This window comes from Protopterus annectens, chromosome 2.part1 (assembly GCF_019279795.1).
Source record: "Protopterus annectens isolate FY-2018-M chromosome 2.part1, PAN1.0, whole genome shotgun sequence".
Lineage (NCBI taxonomy): Eukaryota > Metazoa > Chordata > Ceratodontiformes > Protopteridae > Protopterus > Protopterus annectens.
The window spans coordinates 18,266,939-18,279,661 of record NC_056729.1 but is presented as its reverse complement, the minus strand read 5'-3'; positions in this window follow the sequence as shown (position 1 = coordinate 18,279,661).

Sequence of the window (12,723 nt, the reverse complement as noted above, 5' to 3'; positions counted from 1 at the left end):
AAATGGATAATCTATGGATGGCAAAAATAGATATTTTGGTAGTGATAAGCTGTTTGCATTTTCAGCATGAAATCTCAGACATTACTGGCCAGCACAAAACATTGCTTGCAGCAGTTTTATCTGCTTTTCTAGTATAGATGACATCTTTCCATTCTGTGAAACTGAGAGCAGTTTAGCTCTGAGGTCCCATTCTCAAAGAATGTTGTTATCACATTTCTGCTTATACTACTGTGAAACAGATGTATGCTGAGTTCATTGGATTAGCAATATACTTGAGATGGATCCTGACAGAACAGCCACATACTGACACCAGTTCTTGCAAACTTACAGTTTATTTTAATCAATGTGTGATCTGCAAGCATTCATGAAACTTGGTGCTGTATGATCAGACTTGATGAGAAATCAAAACAACAGTACCCCCCCCCCCCCAACACACACTTTTTGAAACTTTCCTTTAATTTATATTATCTCATATGATAAATGAGAGAAAAAAAATGAAGGGGCATGAGGACCATTTGAATCCATTCTACAATGGAGATAAATTGCTGAAATGATTGTGTATGGCTGTTACTTATAGACCTGTGGAAAAGGATTGAATGTTATTGCTCATGCTGAATGAAGACAGCCATCTTAATTTCCATTCTAAATCTTCATTTCCTACCCATTACCACAGGAAAACCTTTAATTAAAAGCAACAATGTACCAAGAGGAACTGCACCATGTTAGCTTATAAAAATAAGATTCCAAAAGTAGTGCTCCATAAGGGAGCAACACTATGGTCTCTTGTAAATATAACACTTGTATGCATTTATGCACATGGAGTGTGTTATGTGATGAGTCATACATACCAGGATAAACATAATAATAACTGGATCTTTCAGATAACTATTAATCATCAATCATTGTTGTCATCATTTTCTAAACCACATCCTGTTGAGAACTGCAATGCTAGCAAGCTGAGCATGAAAGAGCAGACTTTCATATGCCTGCAACAATCTCCTGGTTATTCTAAAGAAACCCTAGAATTCTCATGATGAGCAAGAGATGTAATCCCTCCACCATATATTGGATCAGTCCTATGGATTTTTCACAGTAGCCTGTGGTTGGTACACCTCCTAGCAGAGGTGCCAAGGGGCAACCTCACAAAGTGCCAAGAGCATTCTAGCTGACTTAGCTCAGTAACAAACAGCAGGGGTTGGAGCCTGAAGCCCTCCCATATTGCAAGGCTCTTCACTTTATCATGAAGAGCAAGCCTATCTACCATGCACAGCAATAACTTTTGTCCTGTCTAAACAAAGAATATCATTTTAGTCACTACCCAAAGATCATGACATAGATGAGAATGGAAGCACTGATTCATGGTAATTTGAGAGTCGCAGTCTTTAATTCACCAGTTGCCTGCCCACTATAGTCTAGTATAAGCTCTGCATTATTGGTGACACTGCACCAGTCCACTAGTCAGTGTCTCAATCCCTTTGAAACTTAACCATGAACCCCAAGATACTTAAATATCTCTGTTCTCTCTGCACCAGGGATGGACAGAACTATCCACTCATTTCTGGGAGTGAACCACAATGTCCACTTTGGAGGTGCTGATTTTTATCCCATCCTCTTCGCACTCAACACTAAGGCACTCCAGTACTTGCTGAAGTTATAATCATTCAAGGCACAGATGGCAATGTCAAACACATGAAACAAAGAAAACAAACAATTGCCCAAACCACAAACTAGATAGTCTCTAAACCATGGTTCTGCCATGATAACCTATCATTGAAAATCACAGACGAGAAGACACCAAATCCAGCCCTGAAACTATTCAACTTAACACTGAGAATGTAGATGCAACTGTCACATGTCCCACACAGAGATCAAAATGACATGCAGCAGTAGCGTTGGGACATGATATTGCTGTAACATTTCCAACAAGAAATTTTAGAGTGCACAGTCATGCACCTTCTCCAAGTCCATAAGACACAGGTTGACACTAATGTGCAGTCATGCACCTTCTTCAAGTCCATAAGACACAGGCTGACACTAATTACAAACTCCCATATCCCCTCCTGTACCTATCTCACAGTCAAAAAAGAATCACATTGTTCTTCATGAAACAAAGGCTCAACAATTGGACAGTCTTTTTACAAGCCCCTGGCATATGCTTTCTTAAGGAGTCTAAGTCGAGTGGTGATCCTTCTAAAACTGCCACACCCTAATGCATGCTTTAAGCAACTGATATATTCTTATACCCAGTGACAACTGATGGAGGTACTTTATTCCTTCTGCTTCTGGAAGTTCAATGTGATTTTTTTACATTACTGAAAAGCTGCTATTAGAAATTATTCCAGCATGTTTTTCTATGAAAGTTGGACGAGATCTTCCATTTAAAATGACATATGTACAGAGTCTTTTAATAATATCTATTTTGCCACATATGAGTGAAATTCTGAGCTAATACTAGACACTCAGTATTGGGACAAAGCAAGTCATTATTTAATAAACAGATTGCACTTATTTTTTTGAGACAAGTATGTCCCAGATGAAGAGGATGGGGGTGTTTCCATATATACTAAAGGCCCAGAGTCATCATTACATTCCATAAAACCAGTCAGACTATATAATAACTGCAAAGTGCTATCTACAAATTCTATTCAAGATAAGTATTGAGTGCTTGTCTGCCAAACTGGGTAGAGTCATTATTTTAATATGTCATGGAAGGAGTGATATTGACAGACTCAGTGTAGGGGCATTTTATATATATATCTATATATATATATATATATATATATATATATATATATATGTATTTATACATATACATATGCACACACATATACATAGATATCTATATCTACTATATATATGTGTGTGTGTGTGTGTGTGTGTGTGTATATATATATATATATATATATATATATATATATATATATGTAAATAAATACGTGCACACATAAACACACAGACACATAAAAGTATATATATATATATATATATATATATATATATATATATCTACAGAGAGTGTGAGAGAAAAAAGGATTACAAGGAAAATATGACATACATACATATATGTATATATATATATATATATATATATATATATATATATATATATATATATATATACACACACACACACACATATATTCCATGGGAGGGCTAGTCACCCGGCGGTATGAACCTTGGCTCAAGATGATTGTCACTGTTGAAGTGACACCCCAACCCCAAAAGGGGAAAAAGGAAGTCATGGAAAAACAGATGACTACAGGGGAGATTAAGTAGAAGAATAAATTCAACAGATGCTTGCACAATACAGAAGAACTCTAACAATCACTCAGTTTTGATGTGGGGGAGGGTAGAAACATGAATTGCCTGCACTTCAGACAGAAATATGTGACCCTGTAAGTTTAAAAGATATTATTAGGAGCATGAACTGCTAATAAGTTTCATTTTTCTGTTTGGTTTATTTCTCACAGGCTCCATTTGTCTATTACAAGATTCTGAATAAGTCACTTAACCACACATCAGACTGAGGTTGTTCCTGTAAAGAAACCCTTGTGCTTAGTGGATGTAGCTTGTTAACAAAGTAGAATTAAATAAATAAAAGAGTCTAAAATCTCACTGTAAATGAAGTACAATTCAGGATAGGTATCTGTGCAATAAAATGGACAGAAAGGACATTATACTAGGTTATTTAAAGAATAAATATTTGCTCACCTAGAACACTTTTTTTTTTGGTGTCTGTTAGAGAAGGGAAATTGTTAGTATTTTGGGTGTCTGCTTGCTCCAGGCCTTATACACTTTTAAGATCCATTGTGACTGGCGTATTTTTGCCAGATTTTTTTTTTTTTGTTAAGAAAATTTTTTGATGTTCTTGTTTGTGAGACAGGGACATTTGCTAGTGTTCTTAGTGTCTGATTGCTTCACGCAGTACCATGTATGTGTTGTCTAAGTGCAAATATCACTAATCAGTGGCTAGTGATTATTTGTTACATTTTTTTTAATTTAGAACACTTTTTTGCTGTTTTTGCTTATGAAATTGATTGATAGCATTCTGGGTGCCTGCTTGCCCTTGGCCTTAATATGGATGGCTTTCTGACTGTGTGCCATCTTTAAACTTGTAGTGCTAAATTGTACTGCATACCATCGTTTAGTGCTCCTTTTGGCTAAGCTGCTCTGAACTGCACATAGCAGCTACATTCACTAACCAAATTACACTTGTCTTTACTTGATGTGACCTTCTACCACTTGAAACAACTCACAGTAGCATAGTGTTTGGGTCTCTGTGCACATTATAATTGGAAGTAATTGTTCTTAGGTTCATACAGCCATCTTTGGTCCCTTACCTAACATTCTTTAGATTTGTTGTGGTCCCACCTAGTTTTATCATCTTCACAAAAAGTTGTTTCATGTGGTGCTACTGATCCTATTGTTTATAAATAGCCTCTTGTTTTCTGGTGAGTTACATATCCCTGCTGTGGTCATTTATTTGCTGCTGGTTACACTGTTATCTATATATCAGTAATAAGCAAACTGATATTTCAATTCTTCCATTGCAGCACTATGAATACCTTCATTTTGTACATATTATATTTCATTTGAGCCATCTGTTCATTGTTGTAAATATTCTGTAGCATCCAAGAGTACTGAAGCTTCAATCTAAACAGTACATGGCACTCTGTGGTACATACCTGATGAACTATTGGGTAGCAGGTGCACCTGATATTTCACTGGCATATGACACCCATGCCTGGTATCCCACCAGAATGATACTGTGTCAGCTTTACATCTCATCTCACATATCAACATACTAATCCTACATTTGCTAAGGTTTTCAAGAAATCACTCATCAAACATAGGCTTAAAGTGAGATTGTTTCATCAGCCAGAGGGCTTTTTAGGGACTTAGTTGGGTGTTAATTTGCACTTAAGAGCTGCTTTTGCTGTTCTTTTACATTAAAAAGTTCCAGGATCATTCGCTTTGTGGCAGAAGGTGTTCACCTGGTCTTTTTGAGTTGGGAGTTGGGAGGCAGTCCAGAGAGCTTGAAGTATATATATATATATATATATATATATATATATATATATATATATATATATATGCTGGTGATTTCAATAAAAGTGTGATTTAATTGACTCTGAGTGTTTACGTTGTCAAAAAACACTTGGTACATTTGGCAATTTCTTCGCTGACTGGGAGCTTTATTGTGCGTCTCTGGGTTCTTGTTTTGGATTTACTAGTTTTCATTGGAGCACTTGCATTTTTTTATGTTTAATAGTTGTTTACTGGCCATAGAACACAAGAGTTAGTTCTCAGCTTTTTTTCTGCCTTTTATAAATTAGGAGCATTTTTCATGAAGCTGTTCACCACTCAAGTGATGTTTAGCAGTACCTTGTATAGTAGCAAACGTATAAAGCTAGTACTTATGACTTTAACCCATAACACAGAAATGTTTTGGATGGAGCTAATCTTAGGGCAGCTAGTCAGAGCAACAAACAGCAACACAGCACTATCCAACATCTAACCTTCACCCCAGACACCACTCAGATGAACCCTGTAAAACCAAGACTCTAAATCCTAATAGCCCGACCCTAATACAAGTCCTAATAACATGGATTTGCAATTTCCTAATGTTTCTGTGTCCAACTTGGTAGATATAGGGATCCTGAGACAATGTAGCAATTGTCTACTGTACTCAGACAACATTTAATCCTTAAAGAAACTATATGTGAGAGATGTACATACATAACTTCCTCGAGGCAAAAATCTTGCTTGCAAATAATATTGTCAAGAACATTCACACACTAAATCTTTCACACATACCACTCACCACACACATCGACCTTCTTATGCAGAGGCACTTAAAAGAAACCTCTCCAAAGTTAAAAGACCTCCTAAGTCATCAAATTGCAACACCTGGCCTCAGTTATCATTAAAGTCCACACCAAAAGTAACACATACGCCCAATGATCTCCCAAAAATAAAGCCCATAAGGCAATCAAACACTTTACCTAGCACTTTTGTCATGGGGAATTCTATTGTACAACACACAGCTCCTCTTCCTACCAGGCTGGACAAGGTGAATATAATGGTTAGTTGCCTATCTGGAGGTAGGATACACAATATCATGCATGCACTCAAGTCATTGCACCACAGGTACCAATATGATTTTATTGTAGTCCATCTGGGTGTAAATGACCTGAGGTGTACCTCATTGCACTATATGAAAGATCTATGAATATGTGACACAGACAGGTATGTGTCTTGCATTGACCAGCATTCTACCTTCACCAAGGATGATGCCACAATATGAACAGAAAATGATTGCTTTTTAAAAAGTTGGGAGGTTGTCATAATGGACTATGTGTTTACCTTACAGTTACAAGGTACAGGGTTTTTATTCTCACATGTGGCAATTTGGCTAGGCTTAAAATGGCCCACAAGGGCAGTTAGACTAGTACTAACCTATGAACCTAATTAGTTTCTGGTGTCATTCAAGGGGAATCAAAATATCTATCAGCATGGGAGAACATGGTTAACAGACCACTTTGCTTTGACAAGGATAGTTTGCATCTTTTCCCCCTGGGCTTTCATATATTGACTAAAACTTCATCCATCCACTTAAAGCCTTTTTGGGCAATGTCAAAATGACAAAACCACCAACATAGCCAAAAAATTAAAAAAAAAAACAAACAAAGCAACCTTAAGGTGTTACTGCCCAATGCTAGGAGCTTAAAAACAAACTCCACACTGTATAAGCTCTCTTCACTCGGGAGAACATAGACATCTGTGCTATTACTTAGATTTGGTTTAAAGTCACAGAAAGTACTCTGGCAGTAGAATGCTTCAGTGCCGTCTACACATTTAGGCCAACAGCAGCACAGACATGGGCTAAAGGTAGATGTGTCTTGATCTACCTTACCAGCAAATACAACTCTAGGTTGCTAAAACAGGATGATACCCTGGCATTTATCAACATCCAAATCTCCATAGACATGGTTCCCTACCATGTTCTGGCCAGATACAAGTTGTCCTCTATGACCCCAAAAGCTCACAACTCTTACCTAGACCTACTAAAGGTGCTCACCATCTGACCAAACAGTAGTGTAGATAGGGAAGAGTGAGATGGGCAAGTGCCCTGGGCAGACATTGTTGGGGGGGGTGAAGTCAGCTGATCCTAGTCTCTCTTTAATACAATACCAGCTTTTAAAAGCCAGTATTCCATTTGCAGTCAAACCCGAGTCACTAGCTGTGTGTGGTCTAAACTATAGAAACTGTTAACTACATTGTAGCAAGCAGCTTGCTACACTTTAAAAGTACAACTTTATTTAACTAATACTTGAGGGTACTCTGAGCTTGGCAGGTATAATCCTTAGCAGCTGTTTGCCTCATTTGTAGCAAGCAGTTTGATACTGTTTAAAAAGATTTTTTTTTTTGTTTGTTTTACTAAAACATGAGCACCATAGCTCACTGTGCAGGCTAGGTATAAATTATAGCAACGTTTTGTTACATTTTCCGCAAGCAATTTGCTACATTTTAAAAAGATTATTTTTTCCTTAACTAAAACATGAGTGCCATAGCACTCCATGCAGGCAGGGTATAAACTGCAGCAACTATTTGCTACATTTGTAGCAAGCAGTTTGCTACAGTTTAAAAGAAGAAAATATTTTTAAAAAATATATGTTAAAGGAGGTTTGGAGGCAAGGCACAGAAATGGGACCTGAATGGCTGGTTCAGGAGAGGGGGTCAGTTTGTCATTAATCTGGCCACCTGGTTGGCATTGTCTTCAATGAAAGAGCTAGGGATAGGGGCTTAAAATGTAGTGGTTGGCCTATTACATTATTTTTATTTTATTTTTTTTTTTTTGTCTTTACTTGAAGAAATGAGGGGGTGGGACAGTGGTTCATAATACCAACTTCTGCTATGAATAGGAGACTTTAACTACCCCTCTATAGACTGGGAAATGTACACAATGTGTAACTCACAAGCACATTTCCTGGACATTATGAAGACAAACATCCTGGACCAGATAGTATACTCTCCAACGAGAGGATCAAACATATTGGACCTAGTGATCACCACCATTGAAGAGCATTGCACCTCCCCTCCATGTCACTTCCTCATCGGTGAAGTTGGACCAGAAAGCTGTCTCCCATAAAATAAAAATCAACCCAAAAAGTCCAGCTAAACCAAGTTAGTCACTATATCAAAGTAAACTACATTCTATTAAACGACGGTTTGTCAAAATTCACTTCTCCCCAAAACCCATAGAGCATGGCTACCCATGCAGAATTATTTATAGAAATCCAGTACAAACATGTAAATTACTGCATTGAGGCTGTTTTACCTACCAGAAGTAGCCAAGATCAAACACGATAAACAAACTACAGTAGTAGAATCCTTACCTTAACGTACTATATAACAAAAGAAAAAAAGCCATGGCAAAAAGCAGAAACAGCAACTCTCATAGAGACAAGAGCTCCCTGATTCAACTAAACAGGAAACTAAGAGGTCTAATAAATGCCATCACGACCAATTATAAGGTCAGGATAGCCTCCCAGACTAAGGAAAATCAAAAGTACTTCTTTAGTTATGTTGGGAACCTTACAGGTAATACTCAGCAATGTGCAGAACTGGTGGTAAATGGCATAACCTTCACTGACCAGGGTGACATAGCAAATCTACTGACTGATGAATTTAGCTCTAAATTCACCCCACTCTCCGACTACCTCTAGTGAAATCTCTTCTAACATATCCTCCCGAACTATCAACAGGGAGTAGGTCCTGGAGGCACATGATAAGGCCAAAAGGTTGCCTCCTAAGTAGCCTAAAACATCACCTAGTAGGACCACTTGACGCACTCTTCAACTAAAGCCTCAAACTACGTTACATGTCAGCATAGCTGGCCTTAGGCATAGGCCAACTAGGTGTCTGCCTAGGGCACTCTAGCAGGATCACTTTTCTAGTAAACTGGATGGTGTAAATCAACCAGGATTGGGTCACCAGGTCATGGTGGTGGGGCACTGTGGAACCCTTCTGCCTAGGGCACCACTTGACCTAAGGCCAACCTTGCATGTCAGGTGAATGGATGGCCACAACAGTCATCTGTCTTCAGAAGGGTGGACCATCAAATGGTCCCTGGAACTACAGACCCATCAGTCTGACAATTGTAATTGTAAAGCCTGGAACAAATTATCATGGAAGTGATCAACAACAATAATGACAATCTACAGATACTGGACCTATGCAAGTTTGGCTTTGTTAAGGGAAGGTCCTGCCTACTTAGCCTAATAGACTTCTTTGAGAGGGTCACTGTGGTTATGATAAGGAAAAAATGTTGCCTACCTTGACCTGTTCAAGGTGTTTGATACAATGCCCCACTAAGGTACTATTGCCAAACTCTCAGAAAAAAAGCATAAATCTCTGCATAACTCACTAGATTGCCAGCAGGGTCACAAATAGGACCCAAGAACTCTGGAATGGTGAGACCAGTTCCACCAAGAAACCAGTCACCAGTGGACTATCCCAGGGCTCCATGTTGAGCCAGCTACTGTTTGACATCTTATTCTCGGAAGTCAAGGCAAATGTCAAGGGTCTCTCGCTCACTAAGTTCACAGATGACTGTAAATTGGGAGCTATCATAGATTAACCTCACTCTTCCAACATCCTACAAGAGGGTCAAACAAATGACTGGTATGAAAGCCACAGTCTAAAATCCAATGCAAAGAAATTATTTATAGTGTCATATGGGGAATCACCCACCCAAGCTAATTACTTCATCGATAAAACGCCCCAAGAGTTGACCCAATATTTAAGGATCTTGGAACATATGTCGATAGTAATCTGGCATTCAACGAATACATAGCCAAGATAGTAAGAAAATTATTCTATGTCACCCAACTCTTAAGCAAGGGTATAGCATTCAGGTCTAAGGAAGTACCACTCTACTCAGCCCTTATCAAATCCATCATTGAGTACAATGCCTCTTTTGACATCTACCTAACCAGGCATTTGCAGCAGTTGGAATGCCTTCAAAGGTTCCTCACTAGGAAAATCCAAGGTATGAATACCTTGTCCTACACAGATCACCTTAAGGTCCTATCTCTGTACTCAATCTCCCACAGGTTAGTGAGAGGCGATCTATGTGTGGAATATAAGGCATTTTCAGACCAAGCTCTGGTGGATCTCTTGTACATCCAATAGACAAACAGCACAAGAAACATTAGATCCAAGGACTTGAACTTTGTCTAAAACATAAATAAGATCTGCTGGAGGAACCGATATGTGTCTGAAAAGATCTTTTTGCTCTATGGAATAAGCTCTTCATCTATGTGAAGCAGAGTTCATCCCTGAGCCTATTTAAACAAAACCTTGGTTAGTGGATGGGAAATCACAAACTCACCCCAATTTGTCCCCCATGTCGCTAATGGACAGAGGTGGACAGCAACTAAATTAATCCCCAACTAACATACCCCCCCCCACATAACTCTTAGCTACCTCTTTGCTAAGATGTCCCACCATGTAGGCATCCAAGGAACTCCAGGACAAAATTGTTTTGGGTTGCATGGCTAGGCTTGTAAAGACCCTGATGGTCATTAGCCTAGTACCTATGATCCTAAACACAAATTCATAATTAGAAAGCCTCAACTATAAACAAATAACACAACACTGTGTACCTCACACTGTAGACATAGCATAAGGTCACATATTTCAGGGAGTCACAAGGCTGAAATCTAGAAACCTTCCAATTTTACTAACTCTACATGCACAAATAGAAATGTTCTAACCGTTGGTGACTCCTTTAGCCATAAACTTTCTGCCTTCACCCAGCTATATAGCAAGATGACAGTCATCTGTCCTTCTGATGCCAAGATTTGTTATATTAATAGAGGTCTTGAGTCTGTCACACCAAGCAAATATGGCTACAACCTGGTTGTGGGGCCCATGTGGGTATGATTGACTTGGAGTGCTCGCCCTGAGGACAATGCAGTGTGACATGTTGAATCTTTCTATGTCTGTGCCTTCATGCAGGTAAGACTCTGGTCCTGAGTGGAATCTACCACTCACACCAAATGATGTGCAGATTCAAAGAAAAGTTCATTGGCTTTAGCAATTGACTACATAGCTGGTGTCATGGGGGCAGTATACATTGGGATGGGACAAGATAATTGACAGACTTAATTGCTTCACAAGAAATTGTCTATGGCTTTCATGCCATGGCTTCCACATACTGGCCTAAGCCTTTGCTGATGCCACATTGCCTTTCATTGGCAAATTCCATCAACTGGATATCCCAACACAGCTCAGAAGACAACACAAATTCCAACTTCTGACCATTAATCTATGATTGCTTTACCAAGTGCCATAAGTTACACACTCTTGAAGCACTCCTGCTACTTGAACACATCCATGCCTATCAAACTTTTGGGCCTAGAGGAAACTGTGGGATGTGTCAATATTTTTCAGTGACCCTATTATCTTTAGACTGATTCCCTTTGACTTACAAACTGAACTTACTAAACTTCAATTCCAAATAAATAATATAACCTGTCACTTTATAGCATACTATAACTCAACTTCCATGCCCACTGCGAACTATAGAAAAATTCTAATGATGTAACTGAATTCCACATAAACAAAGGCATCTTTATATTGAATGGATTCTGGTTATCCAGTTATTTACTGAAATACCTACACTATTAAGGGTGGGCATGGCCAGTGACTTTTTGACCTATTAATTGCTAAATTCCTGGAACAAATAATCAGCCTACCTATTAATGATACTGACATTCTAGATTTTCAGCTAGCCAACATTGACATCTCCTGGACAACTCCTATAAAATCTCCATCTCTGGTAAAATCTGAGCATAGTTCAGTGATCCTTTATGTTAAGACATCAGGCAAAAACGCTGCCATAGCAAACACCTCATAATTCAAGGACTTTAGAAAGGCAAGCATAATAAATCTTAATGAAGAGGTCTTATAATTTTATTCAGTTATTTTCAGATCCTTTTCATTTTCAGAGACTGTCAAAATTGTATTCATGCTGACTAAAGAAAAGAGACCAAGCAGTCACCAATAGAACCAGACATAATGGGAAATTCCAAATAAGCAACACTGACAAACTACAATAAAAGAAAAAAATGTTGAGTGTTGACATAAATCACAACCTACAAATAGAAAGGGCTCAGTAAACAACTGGGTAAAAACACCACCATCAGGAAAGTCAGTGCTGAAAATGATTTGACTATAGTGGCTGAAACTAAAGATAATTACATTTTTTCTTAGTTGCGTTAGAGGATTAAGAATTCACACACAACAATATTTAGGCTAATTTATAATGATGTTAACTGCTCTGACCCTATGAGTGGTAGTGGAGAACATGAAACCCTGTGCATGTGCAAACCCAGAATAGGGAGTGACATAGTTATGGGAGGTAAATTGTACTCCATTATTATCATCATGTTTGCTGTTTCAACTGCATTCATAATTAATTATGAAATGCTGTACTGCAAACATCCAGTTCATAGATTTATAGGTTCATAGGACGATACTAGGCTACTGGCCCAGAGGTTCTTATAAGCCTAGCCAAGAATTTTGCCCATGTTCTCACAAAGTCAGCACCTGTTTCCCCTGTCCAGCAGGGACACAGGTTGGATCCCAGGGGTGTATTTTCTGTTTCCCATCCAGTTATCCAGGTTCTTCTTAAAGAGAGCTAGTGAGGTGCAC